Source organism: Sprattus sprattus, assembly GCF_963457725.1.
Source record: "Sprattus sprattus genome assembly, chromosome: 1".
Taxonomy (NCBI): domain Eukaryota; kingdom Metazoa; phylum Chordata; class Actinopteri; order Clupeiformes; family Clupeidae; genus Sprattus; species Sprattus sprattus.
This window is the reverse complement of record NC_137920.1, coordinates 30,862,678-30,875,177: the sequence shown is the minus strand read 5'-3', so window position 1 is coordinate 30,875,177 and position 12,500 is coordinate 30,862,678. Positions and strand designations below refer to the sequence as shown.

The following is a 12,500-nucleotide window of genomic DNA, read 5'->3' as shown; positions in this document are numbered from 1 at the left end:
TGTCATTTCAGGGTCAAACTAGTCAAATGTATTAGCCTTGTCCGGAAAAGACGCCACAACCCCAGTCTTGCTTTCCAGTCCACTCAACTCCACCAGTGGCTGCCGTCACTCCACCAGGCCCGAGGGGGACACACCCCTGGGACCGGTTGAGCGGAGAATGGCCACAAGGGTCACCACAGAGTCTTTGAAGGGCAAAAGGGATAGGACCTCTTCAGGCCTTGCAGTGTCCCTCCCACTCCCCCATCCCTCCAGATGACCCCCCTGGGTGAGACAGAGGTCAAAGGTCACTGCTTTCCACCGGCCATCGCCAGAGTCACAAACCCTACGAGCGAGCAAGCGGCCTCTTGATGTCAGGATGTTCTCTAGTGAGTGTGTCATATTTTTGCTCTCTGTTTTTTTTTCATTTTCTTTAAAAGCCGAGTATGTGGGTGTGTTAAAAAGATAAGGACAGAAAGAGAATCAAAATAAAACAGAAAGGCCCTCCTGGAAAAGAAAGCACCTTTGGATATCAAACAACTTCTTCTTCATATGGAGTCTGTATCTCTACAGCACATTACTGCTGGGTTTAAAATATGCACAATATAAATATATATATATATACAAATAAAAACCTATGAAGTAAGAAGAAAAAGAACAAAGACAAAAATCTCTCAAACAAATAGATAAGAATGGTAAAAAGTGAAATGAAAAACAAAGAGAACAGTAGAAAAGACAAGAGATAAGGAAAGGAAACGCTGTACTTCATTCCCATGCTATTTGTGTAGTATACTGGTCAAGTCAAGTCATCTATTATTGATATTTCCGCACATGCATGATATAATGTGTGTGTGTATGTCTGTGTGTGTGTATGGGTCTGTGTGTGTGGGGTATGTGTATACAAGGGAATGAGATTTCTTTTCTAGTGAGCTGCTTCATCACATGATCGTCACCAGTGGATAATGGTTGGCTGGGCCCTAATCAACCTTGGCCGAGCCACCCTGCCCTGCCCTGCGTGTCATTTCCTCTTCCTGTGGGCAGCAGTCTGTGTCTGGAGACTGACCAGCACACACACACACACACAAACACACACACACACACACACACACACACACAAACACACACACACACTCACACACACACACACACACACACACACACACACACACACACATCCACCCATGTCGTTCTCTATGGCTACTCTCAAAGGCTCACTTAACCTTTAAAGAGAGCCCTCAGAGAGAGGCCGGGGGAGTGAGAGAGAGACAGAGAGGGGGACAGAGAGAGGGAAAAAAAGAGAGGAGGAGAGAGGGAGAGAGAGAGAGATAGAGAGAGAGGAGGACAGAGAGAGAGAGGGACAGAGAGAGGAATAAAGAGAGGAGGAGAGAGGGAGATAGAGAGAGAGGGGGACAGAGAGAGGAATAAAGAGAGGAGGAGAGAGGGAGATAGAGAGAGAGGGGGACAGAGAGAGGAAATAAAGAGAGGAGGAGAGAGGGAGATAGAGAGAGAGAGGGACATAGAGAGGAAATAAAGAGAGGAGGAGAGAGGGAGAGGCAAATCAGATCAAAAGAGAGGGAGTGAAATAAACACACGTGAGGGAGGAATAGATGGAGATAGGGAAAACTGAACAGAAACAGAGAGAGAAAGATAGTGAGAAAGAGAGAGAGATCATAAGCAGTCCCTTCTCCTTCTCTCTCTCTCTCACTCTCTCTCACTCCTTCTCTCTCTCTATCTCACTCCTCTCTCTCTCTCACTCCTCCTCTCTCTCTCTCTCTCACTCCTTCTCTCTCTCTCTCTTTCACTCCTTCTCTCTCTCTCTCTCTCCCTCTCTCTCTTCGTCAGCGCTTTACTTTCCTCTGCTTCATTTGCATGATCCCATTTGATTTGTTTGGAGAGCGCCAGTGCCAAGGACGAGTGACTAACGTCCAAACACGAGCCCCGGCTCAGAGAGGAGGACTTGCTGGAGATACATTACATTATGCCGCATTAGCGTCACTTAGAGCAGGGGCGCCCCTGTGCTCTTAAGACGGCGCCTCTCCAACTAGTTTCTACTTTTTCTTTTCTGATGCTCCTTCACTGTTGCCTATGCTAGACATGCATCCACAGGCTGTGAGGAGATACGAGTCGTCTAGTCGCGTGTGGAGTGTGTGTATGTGTGGAGTGTGTGTGTACTGTGTATGTATATATGTTGCCGTGTGTGTGTGTGTGTGTATGTGTATGTGGTGTGTGTGTGTGGTGTGTGTGGAGTGTTTGGGGGTAGTGACGAGAGCAAGACGAGAGAGCGGCGGTGACTTATCACACTCAGGGAACAGCGGCAGCTTCTGTTTTCCGTCCGCCTAAACGTGCACGCCCGTCACTGACGAAAGCCAGGGGTCGCGTTTCGGTGCGCGGATGATGTGAATGAGGCAGGATGACTGGAAGCGCGTGGCTTCCTCTCGGAGACTCACGACGTGTTCTAACTGCGAGCGGCCATTGTGACGCACTGAGGCTGTCCACATTCCAACTGTTTGATTCACGTCATCTTTAAACTTTCGACAGTTCTTCTGTGAGAAGGGCAGCACGTCACGTCAGAAAAGTAGAGACGGGAGGGGAGGGGGGGGGTCTGTCATTGCTTCTTGGGTCAAAAATGTCACATCCTGTTGTTACGCACTGTTCTTCAACGCTCGCTGCCAGTTAACTTACTAGTGTCGTCACTCACTGGCATCGCATGCAGTAAGGACACAACGTCAGCTGTTCTATTCCCCCTGCGTGTGAGCTGTCCAGGGTGCTGAATTCAAAGATCATCAAAAAGACATTTCAAAATGGCTGCCTTATCACCATCACCATATATGAGTCGGAGGTTTTTTGTAGAACAAACGTTTTCTGGGTTTAAAAAATAGAGAACAGTATCAAAAACAGTGTCAAAAAAGGAATTACAAACAAATGTTTCACAATTATATCTATATCTCATATAATTATTATTTAAATAAATATATATTTTTATATCTCCTATAAAGTTTTTTTAGAGTCAGTCTTTTGAGACTATAGGAAATGTAGTCGAATGTAGTCGTATGTAGTTGCATAAGAGTCTATGGTTTAAATGCTATTAGTTCAGGAATAGCACCTTGTGACGTAATATTGTCAGCTCAATTTTTGAGCTCAATTTACACTCTTTGAATTTAGGGTTCACAGGTCAGGTCAGATGCCCCATGGGACAACTTTGCTGCAGTCTTGCAAGGATCGCATCAAAGCAGCTAAAACACAGAGGACCAACTCCTCTAAGGCCAGACGAGTCTCTCTCTCCCTTCTTCAACTTTCCTTTCACTTCATCACTGTGGCATTCTGTCTCTTTCTCTGTCTCTCCTTGCTGTGAATGGCCACGCAAAACAAAACAGCCGCCTGAAACCACAGCCAGCTTAAAAAGGTCTTGCAGAAAGACGTCTGATATCACAAAGGAAGAAAGGAGTAAAACAGAGATGTCTGGGAAGCCTGGAGCCTTTTTTTCTCCCTTATTTTTCTCTTTCTCTCTCTCCCTATGTCTTTCTATACATATTTTATTTTCTCCTTCACGACCTAAGAGACGCATTCTCTGTAATTACGCCAAGTGGCTTTGAAAAACTGTTATTATTAGCCTGCTGTGGTCTTGTGAGCGGCGACAGAGACAAAACATGCAACCTAATTTCCAAGCAACTACACAAAAACAAAACAGAACACAACGTTAGCCTGATGGACTACAGTTTATCGACCTGAATGGGATGATTCACACACACGCAGACACACACGTCTGCCTAGCCTCATTTACTAATTCACCTTGTGAATATCAAGGGTCACACTTCCTGTAAGCTGGTCACATTATTCTACCCTAGCACAACAGGTGTTGTAATCTTTGTTAAAACTAAACACTGTAACCGCCCAGAGATAATACCCCTGGGTGCACAGCGTGTCCTTATGAAAGCATGATTTTGCACAGTATAAAGCTCTTTATACAAGAAACATTTTCTACATGGAAATGTTATGTGAGATGCCAATATCCATTACATACACATACTTTCTTTTTCGCACTGCTTTAAAAAATAAATAATAGTCTGTTTTGTTCTTTTTGTCCGGAACCCCTCAAACGACTACTTTTGCCTTCATTTGGAGGTCCACAGTCTTAAATGGAGGGGGCCAGGGGTCAACCCCCCCTGTGATGCACCAATGCACCATGCTACCAGTAAACAGTCATCGCGTTGATATACTAAATTCCTTCACTCACTGCATCGCCTTTGTTCAACCAACCGTTTACTTGGCGGGAACTGACTGATTCACAACCACTGATGAAACAGGTGATGCGTTCATTTCACTCTCTGATGTAGTGTGCTGTATATACAAAGCCTTGCATGGAGAGAGACCTGCTTACGACCGGTTTAGACGGGATGGACTACACACACACACACAGACACACACAACACACACACACACACACACACACACACATTACATCCTGAACAGAAGTGTAAACTGCCCTCAAACATCACCATGGCTAAGTTTCCATGATGCATACAGCTCTTTGAAGTCTTGTGCCAAGAGACATCTTTCTCTCCCTCTCTCTGCTTAGACATAAAGCATTAGGGAAAGGATGAGAGTGGGTATTAGAAGGTAATATCTGGGATTGAGATGTCCATGTGTTACTTTCCATGATACCCCCACTGTTTCCATTTCACTGTTAACACACACAAACACACACACACACACACACATACACACACACACACACACACACACACACACACACACGAACACAAACACACAGAGTGTCAAGTCAAATTTCAACAAATCTCTGCATTGCATTTTTACAGACACTAATCATCTGCTTTTTTGCTAGCATGTCTGTGTGGATGATGGTAATGGTCAACTTTGGGTGTGTGTGTGTGTGTGTGTGTGTGTGTGTGTGTGTGTGCGTGTATGTGTGTGTGTGTGGGGGGGTCTTCCACTGAAGATTAAGCCTTTACAAATTCTACTTTAACTCAGAGTTTTGTTTAGTATGCAGTACACTTGCTTCTTGTCTCCTTTGCAACATATATTTAACAACAACAACAACAACAAGAAATACAAAAACATGTCTATTCATTAAGGCTGTGGAGTGATGGGATGGGGATAATACATCACATCAGGAAAGAAACGGTAGAGACAGAGACAGAAAGAGAGAGATAAAGAGACACAGAAAGAGAGAGAGAAAGAGAATGTGTTCAAATTTTACACTTCCTTGGCATTTTCTGCGATTGCTTGTATGTTGCGTTAGAGCCCACACACACACACTCACACACACACACACACACACACAAAAACTTACAAACGGACGCCCCCCCCCTCATCCATCCACTTCCTCCACCCCAACATCGGAACTTCCACTGGGCTTGCAGACTCAGCTCAACGTAGCCGGCGAGCCAAGGGACGTTGCTCTGAACTCAAAACACCCACTTAACTTCTTCACTACCCTCAGGCAATGATCACTCACTGGAGCTAAGCTTGTTACCATGGACGACTGGAAGATAAAAAAGCCCGGCCATTTTCTTGAGCTTGCTTCCCTCTTTTACTTCACACTTGAATGTGTGATTATCTGGAACTACGCAAACGTGACTTCCGTTGACCTTGCAGTTGTTGTAAACTTTGACAATCATACTTGACCTGCAATAAGTAGCTGGTGCTGTGATATTTGTTTTGCATCATGTGATGCTGGGTTACTTTTTTCCGCTCAACGTGGCTTAAGGTAACTCAAAGCTTAATGTCATAACGGTGACTTTTGGTTTCATAACGTCCTGGTTATGAAAAAAAAAAAAAAAAAAAACAGGAAAGTAAGTAAAGCACTAGAGGATGGTTGCGTAAGCAGAGAGGGCTGGTGCCCTCAGCTGTTTGTGGATGTGTTTTGAGAGTCCTTCAGTGGAGTCTGAGTAAGGGCAGAGAGAATATCTTCTTTTGTGGTGGCCTTCAAAAACAAAAAACACACCCGTCACCCCAGATGTGGATCACACCTACATCTGTTGGAGTTGGACGGTCCTACACACACACACATGCACACACGCACACGCACACGCACACGCACACGCACACGCACACGCACACGCGCACACTCACACGCACACGCACGCACGCACACACACACACACACACAAACACAAACACAAACACACAAACACTAAGAGGCTAACCAGCCCTTTATGGGAACCGAGGTAAAACAAACAAACAAAATTATAAAATAAACAGCAGCTTACGGAACACACACACACACACACATTCACACGCAGGGGCAACAGCAAGCCAGCCACAGCCTTCCAGTGTTGACATATACTATGCATGCACACACACACAAACTACTAATTTGTAACGCTCATTGACCAGTAGTGTGAAAATGTTTACTGACTGGCTATTCTGCTACCTACTAGCCTCCCTCTCCTCCCTGTGTTGCCCCTGTCTGTAGGCCTTGCCTGGTCTGTCTGTCTGTCTGTCTGTCTGTCTGTCTGTCTGTCTGTCTGTCTGTGCTGAACGTGTCATTAGGCAGCTTGTTTACATGGGTCAGACTTTTTCAATTATTCTTCACAAATACAGCTATTACTTATCTGGGAGAAATATCTCTTTTCATAAAACGTGTACCTGTTGTATCCCTTTTCTTCCTGGTTGTCTGTCCCTGTCATTAGCACCAGGCAATTGACAAATGGGGCTGATGGGATGTGGAAAGTAGCGGGACCAGGTGTCTGCGAGTGGGTGCGGATCTTTAGTGATCCAGGAAGACACCTGGTTCTTCCATTGGACCAGTTGCTACTTTGTAGATCCAAAATGGCTGCCCACAGGAACGCAATTGCCCCTTTTGCATTTCCACCTGCTCCGATAGACAAATGTCCTCTGAAGACAGCTGCTGATGAACGATGAACGGCCTCGGCTAGCATGTGGCCATTCAGTAGAACCACTCACCAAGGAAAAACCTCGGCAGGCTCAGACTTCTGGAGTGACCACAGTAGCATTGCTATTGATCCAGGAAAACACCTGGTTCTCCCATCAGGTTGGTGCTGCATAGCAGCAGAGACAAAATGCTGCCCAAACAAAAGTGACCTATAGTGACCTATAACCCCCTCACACCTACTGTGCACTTCTTTACCTTTGCACTTAGGATTAGCACTTAGTGCACACTCCAAGCTCACCTAATTCATTGTGGGACTGTTGTTCCTCAACTGTGAGTCGCTTTGGATAAAAGCATCTGCCAAATAAACACATGTAAATGTAAATCACATCCATTACATGTTACACAGGGGCCGATAGTGGTTCAGGAGGTAGTCGTTTAGTTATTGGAAGGTTGCAAGTTCGATCCCAACTCCTCCTCACCAAGTGTTGCAGTGTCCTTGAGCAAGACACTGAACCCACAACCATTCCTGATGTGCAGGTTGGCAGCTTAGATAATAGCCTCCGCCATCGGTGTATGAATGGGAAGATGTCTGAGGCATTCATGTGTAAAGCCCTTTGAGTGCTTTATGAGTAGAAAAGCGTTATATAAAAGCAGCCTATTTACCATTTACCCCATAGGAACCCTTCCACAAGAAAACCACTTTGCTTTGCTGTCCTCCGTAGAGGTTTACAGCTGAAAATGGTTTATAAAGTCAACAGTTTCAGAAAGCTTACAAGTTAAGAGGACTACAGCTGTTTGGGGTCCTCCAAGTACACTGCAACAGTCGTCTTTATTTTGCCGACTCACTCTGTTTGTTTATTTGTCTTGTTTGTTTTTCAACGTATCTACATAACCGCGTGTATTCGGCGAACGGTGTTCCGTAAGGTTACACAGGTCACGGTGCGCTCCCTCCCCAGCGACCGCATCCCTCCCCTCATCTGTTTTTTTTTGGCCTGGTTGGGCACACACACACACTCACACACACATACACTCACACACATACACACACACTCACACACACAGCTGTGAAGTCTCCTTCTCCTAGCATTGTGTAATCCTCTGGCAGCGGAGTGCTCCCAGCAGCAGTAACCGCCGGCTTCGCTACGCTGAGACAGGCTGTAATTAGAGGCCAGCAGATGGGCAGAGTGCGTCACTCTCGTACCGATATCAGCCCAGTCGGTTTGCAGTCGCTCATCGCAGAGCGGTCGAGCAGCTGTAGTTGCGTTGTAGACGAAAAATGAAATAAAAGCAGAGGTCTGTTTGTTTGTTTTGAGTGTGTGTGAGTGTGTGTGTGTGTGTAGGTAGGGAGTTTGTGTTGCATTGCTGTTTTTCTGAAGGTGTGATGTGTTAGTCCTCTGAAATGGGTCTGCTTACAACTTTTCTTTTACATAAAAGCAATTTTGAATGTGTTTGTGAGTGTGTGTGTGTGTTTGTCTGTTGAGTGTGTGTGTGAGAGAGAGAGAGAGAGAGAGAGTAGAGAGGTTTTGTATACTATTCAAAAGTCATGACACGTGTGTGCATGTGGGTGTGCAAGTGTGTTGTTGTGTGTTTGTCAGTGTAAATGTTTGTGTTGTCACTCGAGTGGTGATCAAGAGCACACAGGGATAGAGAGAGACAGTAGCACTGAAGCTTACTTTGACTAAATGACAGGCGTTTGTGGATTACACACACACACACACACACACACACACACACACACACACACACACACACACACACACACACACACACACACACACACACACACACACACACACACACACACACACACACACACACACACACACACACACACACACTCTGAGCACTGCAGCTTGCTTTGACTAAATGACAGGCGTTTATGGATCTCCCTCTGGGAATAACAGCTCTCCAAATCACCACTGATGGGATTTTCTTCCCCATTACACCAGCCAAACAGCCAGCTAAATGCATAGCAGCAGTGAGCTGATTATCCTTTAGAAACACGCACGCACGCACGCACGCACACACACACACACACACACACACACACACACACACACACACACACACACACACACACACACACACACACACACACACACACACACACACACACACACACACACACACACACACACACACACACACACACACACACACACACACAGGCACACACAGATGCTCGAACATACACACACTCACACTCATATGCACACACACACACAAACACTGCGGTGGTGTGAATGGCCCTGTGGCGCAGTCCAAACTCCCACGCAGGTTCTGTCGGGCAGCAACATGCGTCGCTAAACGCAAGTCCTCTCTCTCTCTCTAATTACCTGCGAGCGCATATCACACGGCTGCAAGAATAATGCATTAATCCTATTGATGTGGTGAACTCTTTACGTCTGTAAAGGCATTCTGTGACGTCCTAACTAACTAACACTCTTTCAGCTCCGAGCTCAAACACCCCCGCTTGTGCCATCCTGCTGTGGCTTTTGTGGATGAGTGTGGACAAGTGTTGATAATGGGTTCTTCTTCTGTATTGTCTGATACGACCTGCGAGGCAGTAGTTAGCAGCTATCCCTCTATCTCCTATCTTTCTCACTCTTCTGTTTCCCACTTCTTTTCTCTTTTTGGTCTATCTTCCTACTGTTGGTAAGGTCAATGGCATCAGGTGTTGTTACTGTACAGGAGAGAGAGAGAGAGAGAGAGAGAGAGAGAGAGAGAGAGAGAAGAGGAGAGAGAGAGAGGAGAGAGGAGAGAAAAGAGAGAGAACAGGAAGAGAGAAAGAGAGGAGAGAGAGAGAAAAAGAGAGAGAGGGAGAGAGAGAAGAGGAGAGAGAGGAGAGAAAAGAGAGAGAACAGGAAGAGAGAAAGAGAGGAGAGAGAGAGAGAAAGAGAGAGAGTGAGGAGAGAGAGGATAGAGGACAGAGCGAGAAGAGAGAGAGAGAAGAAGTGTAAGAATGAACTGTCACAGTCCGAGACCCATTAATAGTTAAGAAAAATGTATGTTGAATTTGGAACAAACCTGCTCCTTCCCCTGTAACTTAAGCACCATTGCAAATGACGGTGTTTTTTCCCCTCCTTCAATCGAGTTTCCCAAAGCTTAAATAAAGAACGTGTTTAAAAAAAGTCTTTTACATTTTCCCGTGGAAGAAATGTCTTCGTCTCAACATTCCTCCGTCTGTAGCCACTTTGACCAGGCAGGACTCGGAAGGGTCGGGGGCTGGAGTTTTGGTGGCCCAGATTTCACACACCGGTGCCCGACCCCATCCATCAGGCCTGAGTGTATCTCTCGGCCGTCACCTTGCTCTTACACAGAATTGGGGGCCGATCGATGGACGCGCCCGCCTCCACCCTGAGGCCTGCCGTGACTCTGCTGCAAGCTAACCAGTATTAATGACGGGCTTCTTAATGAGCTGTCCAGACACCTGGACCGAGCTCCGGAAATTACGACTGGCCACCTCTTAGCGAGTGAGAGGGATTGTCGTGTTTGTGTGTCAGTAAGTGTGTGTGTGTGTGTGTGTGAGCTAGAGAAGTGGTCCCTCACCTTGAGTGAACCATGAGGGTCATTGATTTGTGGAGCGGTGGTTTGGAGGCTTTTGCGCAAGCAAACTATCAACGGCGTGCCGGGCGCAATTTTCAACACCACAGAGCTAGGAGTGCAGAGCGACTGGATGAAGGAAGAGGAGGAGAGATGTGCGCGCTTTCGCTGTTGGAGAGGGATTCGCTCAAAGGAGAGAAATAAATCATCAGCGCAGCAACCCACACATACACACGCACACACACACACACAGACACACATACACACGCACACAGGCACACAGACACACACACTCACACAGATACAGAGACACAGTGGGGGTTCACGTTCCAGCGCTGCATGTCTTTTGATGTGAGTATGCTCTTTGCTGACTGAGGCTAGCCTCATTTCCACCCCTTCAATCCCATCCACACGTACCCCCCCCCCCCCCCCCCCCCTGTCCCCACCTCCTCCCACCCCCTGTCCCCACCTCACCCCATCTCCAAATAGCAGGAGACATTAATCAAACTCCTTCATCTGATGAAGAGTCGGGACAGAATCCATCAGCGGCTTCCTTCAGCCCTTCTCCGCTGCTGCTTCGTCCTCCTCCTCCTCCTCCGCTGGATCCCGCTCCTCATCCTCCTCTTCCTCTGTCTAAATTTGGGACAGTGTGAGGGATTGGGGGAATGGGGGGTGTTGGATGGGAGTATCAACTGAAGTGGCTGCTTGAGAAGTTAATTAATCATAGGAGTGAATCGCAGAGGGGAGTGGAGGAAAAATCACAGAGGTAGTCTCTCAATTAAATCTCCCATTTCTTTTCCTCTCGCTCTCTCTCTCTCACACACTTTCCATCTCTGTCATCCTCTCTCTTTCTATCACTCTCTCTTTCTCTCTCTCACTCCTTCTAGTTGTTTTCAAATGGTGCTGTCTTCTTCAAAGGCTTCTCTGAAACCGTTTCCACCCGCAGCTGAGCCTTCCCAACAGAGAGGCGCTTTCATCGTCTGCTCGCCTCACCACCTCACACTGAGGCACACAGTGCACACACAATTTCCACATGGGCAAACACACACATATCCACACACACACACACACACACCCTAACACATATCCACAGACACACACACACACACATGTTGAGTTGATGCTGAAGTATCGCATCCCTAAGCCTCCCAGGCGTCTGCATCTACGCACACACACACCTACACACACAAACTCATGGGCAAGCTCATAAGTAGGTGCATATGTCCACTAAATATGTGCGATTTGTGCACTATGAGGGGAGTAAGCAAGGGAAGAGAGAGAGAGAAACAGAGAGAGAGGGAGAGAAAAAGAGAGAGTAAAGCAAGACTGTCTTGTGTCAGATTAGTGCTACAACAGTCTTATTTTGCTGTCACAGAGAAACACCCCCCTTAAGCTTGTACTTCTCTTCCTATCAGCGTTCCCCAGATGCCAAAGGACAGCTCAGCTGACTTCAGCAAGCACCTTTCTCATCTGCTTTGTGTGGGCAGTGCAACATGCTCGCCTTCATCGAGCCCTTCAGGCCGGACATCCACAGAAACTGACACATGAAGGACATGAAGGATCTGTGGGATGCATCCAAACTTTACAGTATGTCGTGTAGAACACACACACTCTCACACAAACACAGACACAGAAAGACACAAACAGACAGACACACACACACACAAACACACACACTGTGTTGTGATTAAAGCCCTGATCCTGGTCCCCATAACAAAGGGTTGATGAAGAAACATTTGCTCTTGTCGTGTTCAAGCACTTTCACACTGCAATTAAGTCGCTTGAACATAATTATTGCAACTGTCATAACTACTGCAATTATTTTGTGTGTTCTGTTTCCTTCTCTTTTTAGATCGGGAGCTTATTAAACATTGAGTGGTTGGCTGATGCTAATGCTGGGAGGGCTGATGGGAAATCCAGGCGAGCGGGGGCCCAGGACAGTGCGTGGCTCCGGGGCCCCTGTGGGCTAAAGAAAGAACCGAGGTCTAATCACCGCAGATGGATGACCTGTGGCCGAATGACTAACGACCTGTGTCAGCGCGACAAAAGAGAGCGTTCATAAGCCATCCTGTCACAGTCATACTATACCTAGCTGAAAGGATGGGGCGCGGGGGGCTGTTTCGGG

At 46.7% G+C, this 12,500-nt stretch overlaps 1 protein-coding gene across 1 annotated transcript in view; it reads right to left on the bottom strand.

The window, feature by feature from the left end:
* kcnq5b (potassium voltage-gated channel, KQT-like subfamily, member 5b) overlaps positions 1-12,500 on the bottom strand; it is a gene marked incomplete at its 5' end in the record, with an annotated part of 116,454 nt that overhangs the window by 37,894 nt on the left and 66,060 nt on the right.